This window comes from Triturus cristatus, chromosome 4_1 (assembly GCF_964204655.1).
Source record: "Triturus cristatus chromosome 4_1, aTriCri1.1, whole genome shotgun sequence".
NCBI classification, from domain to species: Eukaryota; Metazoa; Chordata; class Amphibia; order Caudata; family Salamandridae; genus Triturus; species Triturus cristatus.
In genome coordinates this window covers 1,306,707,547-1,306,716,527 of record NC_140585.1, presented here as the reverse complement: position 1 = coordinate 1,306,716,527, position 8,981 = coordinate 1,306,707,547, and the positions used below count along the sequence as shown (strand labels likewise).

The 8,981-nt window shown below is 48.0% G+C and overlaps 1 pseudogene; it reads right to left on the bottom strand.

Moving 5' to 3' along the window:
• Positions 1-1,104: 1,104 nt before the first annotated feature.
• On the bottom strand, positions 1,105-2,184 carry LOC146856614 (delta(3,5)-Delta(2,4)-dienoyl-CoA isomerase, mitochondrial pseudogene; annotated as a pseudogene).
• Between the last annotated feature and the right edge of the window lie 6,797 nt (positions 2,185-8,981).

The following is an 8,981-nucleotide window of genomic DNA, read 5'->3' as shown; positions in this document are numbered from 1 at the left end:
GGTGGTCTGAGATGAGACAGCGCATCAAGGGGAGGGGTGCAAGCTGAAATCGGCTACTGGGGTCAATGGAGGTGACATGGGCTATGGGTGTGTAGAATCTGATGTGTAACATGTTATAGGAGAATAGAGCAAGATGTTTTCAGGGCTAGAGGTGAGAGTGGGCATCTGGGTAAGGGGGAAAGAAGCAAAGAATAGTTATGAAAGGGAAAGAGGTGAGACAGGTCTCTCATCCTTCCAAAGCTCAGTTTCACTTATGGCCCACCGCTAACATGTATATATCTTGCCTCCCTTCCCTCCAGTTCTGTGTGACCTCTTGCCTTCTCCCTTGCTGTCAGGTTTATCTCTGCATCCCCACCCCCACGTTTCAATCTCATCAGTGCCCCTCTCCCTGTGTCTCTAGTCTACTATTCTAGACACCCTTCTCTACTAGCCTATCTCACCTCTGACCCTTGCTATCCTACGTTTATCCTTTGTCACCTCTTGGCTCTTTGCCCTGATGTCCCATTTAATGGTGGCCATTCTCCCCCAGAAGCACTGTCTCACCTCTGGCACTCTCTCCTTGAATCCCAGAATCTGATCTGGTACCTATTCCCCAAGTCCTGGTTTCATCTCTTGCCCACTCTTTCTGTATCACATGTCACCTCTAACCACCGCTTTTCCTAATGTCCTCTCTCGCTACTCTCCCTTTTAACTACTAACACTTATCACCTCTTAGCCATTAATATACAATCATTTCGGAAGACAATGTAAAATTCACATTTTTAAAATTCCTAAAGTATTCTACCAACAGTGCCCAATATAAGTTGAGAGCCTACAAGGACAGAAAAGGCTTTCTTCACAATTAGTGTGGTCAGCCAGTTTAAATGCTGTTCCCACCACCATGGGTCCATGAAACAACAATGTTAGGTCTTAAGTACAGTGCCTTTAATTTGGAACTCTCCCCTTAGAAGGTCAGGAACATATTCACCATCAAAACTTCCAGATGTTTAGAATACTCCCTTTATTTTCATCTCATGTGCTAACCCGTATTTCACATTCTACAAAGTTGTAAATTATTAATTGCATCTATTTTAGAAAGCCGCCTTAAGGGGGTGGGGCAGTATTTTAAATGTGATTCACTTGACCAGAGCTACCAAAGGCAAACAAAGCACAAGCTTTAGAATCAATATTACAATTAGATTCAATCCAACACCTGCTCGGCGTCACAAAGATAGTTCTTCTAGTGCACAATGGTCCTTTTGTAGGGGAACACTCAGAGTTGGAGTATACAACATCCCAAGGGGTCTTCTCCCCCATTGCCGCCATGGCAGACTTCATGAGATTTTCTGTCTGCAGCATACTCATGTTCCAAGTAGCCATGTAGTTCAAGGCCCCTGGCACAGAGTGGTTCCGGGAGTACACCAAGTTCACCTTTGACCCTTGACCAGCTAGCAGGCTTTTGCTAACGATCTCGGAAGCCACCTTGCAAGCGCCTTCTAGCATTGCTTCTTTTTTCTCAAACACACGACTCACTAGGCCACTGCTTAGAGCCTCCTCTGACATCATTCTTCTGGCAGTGAAAGTCAGCTCGTTCACCAAACTTTGGTTCCCAATGATTTGCGGTAACCTCTAAAGTGTGCCGATATCAGCTGCCAATCCAATATCCACCTCCTTCACTTGGATGAATGCATCCTGGGTGCAGTATTGAATATCACAAGCCGTAATCAGATCCACCCCTGCTCCAATACAGGCTTCATGGAAGGCAACAATAACTGGCTTTGGACAGTTTTCTAACACATTAAAAGTTTTCTGATACTCCAGGAGTTTCTTGCGTATATTCCAGGCAATTCTGGCTGGATCGTCTCCCTTCTGCTGCAATACCGCACCTCCAAAATCAACCAAATCAAGACCTGCAGTGAAGACTTTGCCAGCTCTGGACAGCACTACTGCCTGGCAGTCAGAATCTTGGGCGATCTTATTGAAAAATTCCACCATCTCCCTCCAGAAGGCCAGGTTCATGGCATTCCTCTTCTCGGGTCGGTTCAGCTCTAAATGTAGCACTTTGTTGCGTGCCTGGGTCACCTTCAGAGTCTCATATGTGTGTGAATCACCTGCTTTTCCTTGTTGAGAGGCCATCCTAAGTAAACTTAGCGAGAAGGCTTTGCACAAGCAAAGACTTCTCCGGATGAGCTGCGCCATTGATATCTTCAGCGGCTGTCACTGTCCCAAACTTTGCCCCACTCTTGCCCACTCTTTCTGTATCACATGTCACCTCTAACCACCCCTTTTCCTAATGTCCTCTCTCACCACTTTCCCTTTTAACTACTAGCGCTTATCACCTCTTAGTACATTGTCCACTATCATGTATCAGCTCTGACCATTCTACCCTCCAACTTATCTCAATACATCCAGCCCCACCTCTCACCCACTTTCCTTGCTTTTTGTGGCCAACCTCTACCCACTGCTTATCTCATTCTCAGGCTCCCTTCCCCTATATGCTGGGGTCACTTGTTTCCCCTGCCTTTGTAGCTTGGTCTCAACTCTTGTCCCCCCAGTTTCTGACCGACCCATATCACCTCTAGTCCCTCTCCCCCAGCTATTTTGTCTCCCCTATGATTTCATTTCCACCACAGTCCTGTCTCAATTCTGGCCCATTCTTAATGCCCCTCTGGTCCCACTCCCCCATTAGACCTGGCTTACCTTTGGTACCCATCCCCATCTAACTGTGTCCCCTTTAGTCAACCACCCCTACTTACTTGTCTCACCTTTAGTTCCTCTTGCTCACCACTGCCTCTTCTAGCTTCTGGTCCCTCCTCCTCTGCCCCATCTCACTTCTTGACCCCTTCCGCCACTGTGTCATCTCACATCAGTGGTCCCTCAACTGCTGTCCCATCAAACTGATGCAACTCACCCCCGCACAACCTCTCCCAGCAGCCGTGTTTCATTTTGGTCCTCCACACTGAGGCACAGTGTCTGCTGTGCTCCCTCTTGTTCATGGCTCATTATCAGCTCTGGTAACTGCTGTCCACACTCATCTCTGACTACCCTCCCCTTACCTTTTGGTGACTCCACAGGCTTCCTCTATGCTCCTCATTCTCACCTCTGCCCACCACTCTCCCTGCTATCCAGTCTTACTTTTGGCACACCACCCTTTATGTTAACTGCAGCACTCCAACACAAGTAGTCCCATCTTCCCTCTAACCTGATTTCCCGCATCACCCCCTTTTCTGTTGGTCACATCCCACCAGTTTCTCCTTCTCACTGATAGCCCCTAACCATGCTGCTCATCTCACCATAGTCCCACTGTTGTCTCATCTCACTTTTGGCCCTCTCAACTTGCTGCCAGTTCTCATCTTTGGCCAATCTCAACCACTGCTGTCCAGTCTCATATCTGGAACCTGTCATCCTGATGTACTGTCTTACTGCTGGCCCCTGGTTCCCCACTGTCACATTTCAAGTCTGGCACACCTCCTCTCTGGTCCCCTTTTTCCTGTAATACTGGTTACCCTATTACACAGTCTCATGTTTCACCTATTGTCCCTTGCTATCCAGTGTAATTTTTTGCCACCCTTCTCTTTCTGTTCTGTGTCAACTCTTGACCAGCCCTATGCCCTCAGCCAGCCACGTCTCTACTCTGTCTACAACATACACAGAGGTCTTTCTCTCTTCTGACCCCCTTCTCCATGCATCCATGTGACTTTTCTGTCCCTGCCCCATAATCATGTCTCACTTCTAGCCCACCCCCTATAATCTCTCAACTGACCTCAGACTGCTCGCCTCTCATTGTCTTATCTGACTTTTTGCCCCTGTAGACCTGTTTTGCCTGTGGACCTTCCCCCATTCTAGTCCAGTTTTATGACTTTACCTCTTACCCCATTCTCCTGTTTCAATTCTAGCTTTCCTTCCACTGTAACCCTGTCTTCCATTTTGCCCCTGCCTCTGGTGTTCTGTCACACCTATGGCCCTCCTCACCGATCGATCCAGCTTTTGTACTTCATCCCCCTGCTGTCCCAACTCACGCATGCCCCTCCCTCTCTGTTATGTCTCACCTCTGGCTCACCTTCTGTGAGTCAACTCTTGACTCCCTCTCCCAATAATCCTTTCTCTACCTTTGCCCCCTTGCCCCATAGTTTCATCTCTCCTCTAGCTCCTCCTTTTAATACTGCCATGTTTACCTTTGGCCCTCTCTGTGCTTGGTCACCACTATTGGTTCCCCCTCTTTACTATCCTGAGTCTCCTTTAGCCCCTTCCTGACTGCCGTGACTCACCATACCCTCTCTCATTTGAGGCACAGTGGCATATATCGCCCACTGACCAATTAAATCTCTGGCTTCTATCACCCACTTTCCCATGTTTTCTTTGGCTTCCCCCAAAACGCCACCGTGTCTCACCACAGGCCCACCACTCACTTGCTAGTCCACATCCCTTTTTACCCACTTCTCCCATTTTCCAATCTCACCTCAGTTTCCCCTTGTTCCACAGCCCAGTCTCTCCTCTGACCAGCACGGACATAGACTAATTTCATCTCTGATCTCACTCACCTTGCTTCCCTGCACGTATCTGGCAACCCTTTACCTTTGCACATTGGTGTTCTGAAACCAACACCCCTCCACCTGACTGCCCACCTCAGCTCTTGCCCCCTCCCCTGCTGCTCCATTTCACGGCAGGCACCATCCCCAGCTGTACGGCATCGCCTCAGGACTAGAGGTGTGGGAAATTTGAGTAATTAGCTTTTTTGTAACTATGCAAAATTCCAGAAAAACTTTGCACACTTATGCGGAATGCAAAAGTATCATTTAGCTTAGAATTTTATGTAAAAAAAGCATCCTCCTGTATCTTTTTGGACACAAGGATGCATTTTGTGCTCTAACAAAGAGTGTAAAAACACAAAAGCACCACGCACAAAGGACACATGTTCTGATGTTTATGATGTTCCAGTGTGTTTGCTGTAAATTATTTCCGCAAATAGCATGTCATTTTGCAACATGGCGCAATAGCATAATATCCAGAACTAAGGTAGATTATACTGGTGTAATGAAAATGTCACCTAAGGCTACTCAGGATACCCCTTACTCCTTTCCCATGTAACTGCTGGCCACAATCCACCTGTTACCCTGTGTCACTTCTGGGGTCCTTCTCTCTGCTGTCACAATTTACCTCAGTCTTTCCTTCCCACAGTTTCCCTTCTCAACTAGCCCTTCTTCCCAACGTACTTTTGACAGTACCAAAAGACATTTACCTCTGGCTCCACGCCACCCATAGCTCCAAGTCTCACTTTGCCCCCCTCCCCAGGAGCCCTCTCTCATCTCTAACCCTACGACCACCAGTTTGCGTGCCTCTATTCTGTCTCCCTACTGTCCTGTGCTACCTCTTGCCTTTCTTCACTTATATAGCTCTGTCTCTCCTAAAGCCCTTCCCTCTTAAGTGTTGCTTCTCAACTTGCCCCCTCCCCTGTTGCACTGCCTATCTTTCAATCTAGACCACATCCTCTGCAGTCCTGTATCACCAGTAGCCCACCTCTTCCAGTAACCCATTCGCTCCACTGGCCATAGCCCTCTGTGTTCTTTAGTCATCCCAGTAGCTCTCTTTCACCTTTGGCCCACCTCCCCACACGGCCATGTGGTACGTCTGCCACCTCCCCTAATTTCACCTCTGTCCCCCTTCCTCCTGCAGTCCTATCTCATCTCTGGCCCTCTCCACATGCTGCCGTGTCAATTCTTGTCCCCAGTGTCCTTCTATGCCTTCTCATCTCTGCTTCTTCCTTTGCTGTCATGCCTTACCTTTGTCCCCCTCCCCCACAGCCTTTATCATCTATTGCCCTCTTTCCCCTGTGTCCAGTCTCACATCTGGTACCTTTCTCTGATGCCGCCTCTTACCTCTAGGGTGATGTACTGTTTTGTCTCTGCCCCCTGCTGTCCTGTCATATCTCTGGTTACACTCTCTTGCTGTCTCATCTCACTCAGGGGCCCTTATCTCTCTGTCACACCTCTCCCTGTAGTGCTTTTTGTTTTCTGAAACCCTCCCATGTTGTCCTGTTTCAATTTGAGCTCCCCTCTCCCACTGTCTGGTCTCATCTCCTGCTCCTCCCTCTTCTGTCCCAGCTCACATCTGGGCCCTCTTTCTCATTTTCCCATCTCACCTTTTTCCTCTTCCTCATTCCCCATAGCCTCATTTCACCACCTGCACCAGTCTCTATTAATGTCTCTTCTCACTTCTGCTCCCTTTCCCTGCAGCCCACCCTCTCCTGTGGCCCCATCACGTCTCTGCTAAGTTTAACCTTCTGCACTCTATCTGTCTCATCCCATTTCCACACCAAACCATGAGTTCTTTAGCCCACCCCAATCGCTACCTTTTATGACCGTTGGCACCCCTCCAACAACTGATCCATATAAATTCCGTTCCTCAACTCCCGCCCTAGTACACTCATTGTCCCTTCCGTGGGGTACCATCACATCTCTGGCACTATCCTTTAAGAGTCTCTTCTCACCTCTAGATCCCGCTTAACCCTGTCCTATCTCATCTCTGGTGTCAATCAAAAGATGAGGGGCGTTAGAGGTTGAGGTTAGGTTCACCCTCCTAGCTGAATGAAGTTTCACAAAATCTGGAATACCAGAAATAAAAACCTAACCGTGGGGAAGAACAGGGTTTTCACTGAACATGTATGAAAATCCTCTTTCCAGAAAGAAAAATGATTTTCTAGAGTCCCCTCACCCACCAGGGTTTCCCCTAGGTGGCATGCTTCATCATTGGGGTCCTCTCAATCCGCTGCTGATTGACGCGTGCTGCAACTTGCAGAACTACTTCCTAGGAGCACTAAGTTGTGGAAAATGTGTAGTGCAGTGAAAGTGGAGTGGAAAAACAGAAGGTTTAAAATACCTAATTAGTAGGAAGCAAAGGAGAGCCACACGATAGCTGCCCACTGCTCTTGGGGGACCCTCTGACCTTTCCAGGCCCTTTCAAAAGCAGTTATCCATTTGTTGATGTCATCCCCATCATGGCAGGGAGGGACGCCGCCATCGTTGCTGCTGCTGTCTGGTTGCTCTTCGGGGGACTGCAGGTCCCAGAAACATTGCCCCAAGGAAGGACGGCCGCACAAGCACTGAAAAGCGCCAACTGACTCCAGCAGTGCGGGCCACCGCCCTTGTTGCTGCTGCTGCCTGGTTGCACTGTGGAAGACTGCAGGTCCCAGAGAGCATTGCCCAGAGGAAGGAGGGGCCACCCAAGCATTGAAAAGCGCCAACTGACTTCCACGGTGCAGGCTGCGCCCGGGCCGAGCCTGGGCCAAAGGTGGGCCCATCCTTTTGTGGTAAATTTAAATTACCTGTACTATTTTTATGCGGTAAAATCAAGTAAGAATAACTCAGAAAAATAAGAGGCAGAATCCGTGGTATTCGAGGGTATAATAGGGAATTTATTCCTTACAAAGGAATGACGATGATGGTTCGAACCAGGCAATCGAGTTCCATCACCACGAGGGTTCAGGAAGGGATCAGCAATACATTATTGACAGGTTATAGTATATATAGTAATACATTACAGTAAAGACAGATGCAGGAGGCGTTACAGCTGATAAGAATACACATACGTAATGAAAAAGGCGTTACAATAGGCGTGCATAGAGGCGTATACTAAAAACGTCATTATGATGATGACACAAGTGGGTGGATCCATAAGAGAATCCTGCAAAGTCAGCAAAAATACATGGCAGAGATGCGCGCGCAGCCGCATGACGTGTGACTGACGTGTAACTAGAGGGTGAAGGGAACTTGACATTTAGCCCTACATGAGGAGACAAAAAGTCTGGGGTGTCAGGACAACCTAGTCCTAAATCATATCTAATATCTTGTGTTTAAGGAACTATATTATCTGGAAGGAAAGGTCTTCTCGGACAGATCCTATTCTATACTGACTGCTAGTGCGTGTACAAGCGTCTAAGTGTCTACATGAGATGCGAGGGGGCATGGGCCTACTATGGTAACGAGAATCATGAATTACTTGCACGGAGACAGTAAGGCCGGGCCCTTTGCTCTGCAGCTGGAGGGATGTTTACCTAAGCTACTAGACAGGAATGCATTTCTTGAGGAGCGGAGCAGATAACTTGAAGGCTGAATACAGTTTTTGGCAGGCAACAGGCCGGGCTAGGCACCGTTAGCCGCGCAGGAAGTAAGACAAAGTTCATGGATACAGATGCAGGTCCAGGCTGGAGCATTCAGAGGCAGAAGCAGGAAAAAGCTCGATGGCAGAATTCAGGGCCTACCTGGCCAGAGCTGGAAAATATGAAAAGTATACCATACAAAGACGGTGGCAAGGCATACTTAGGAACGGAATATCTGGCCCATTCATGGCAGATCTGAAAGAGGACATATTAACGTTGGACACAATTGTATTTGCGTCTTCATAGCTTGAAGTGGAGGGAACATACATGTACGTGTAGCATGTACATGGAGCCGTTGGGGTCTAGATAGGGGACACAATTGACCATAAAAATTCATATTTCCTCATTCCCTCCTTGTCCCCTACGGACCCTTCATGAAATATCGATCTTCAGAAATCCATCAATCTGTTCATGTAACATCATTTGCTCTTCTTTCTTCTTCCGGGATCTTGAATGAAAACTTGAACGTGGAATACACGATGTGGCACACAGGCCGCAAATCGCTGGTCCACATTGTAAACACAGGCAGCAACTGAATACTATGAGAAGGCCAATACCTAGGAAGGATAGGACTTTCCATCCCCAGGCTGACAACACGCTCCAGAACCAACCGGACCAAGTCCAGGTGCCTGCATTCTGATGTATCTGGTTTGCAATCTTGTGAAGACGAGTTATAGCTTTATATACAGATGGCGCGTTTTCTGGGATGAAAACACAGCAACTTGATCCGATGACCCTACAAGCTCCGCCCCTATCGGCTAGGATGACGTCAAGGACAAGACGATTTTGGAGAACAACAATCCGCATCGCAGACTGCTCCTCTGTTAAGTTGCCTAGGGCAGAGGTA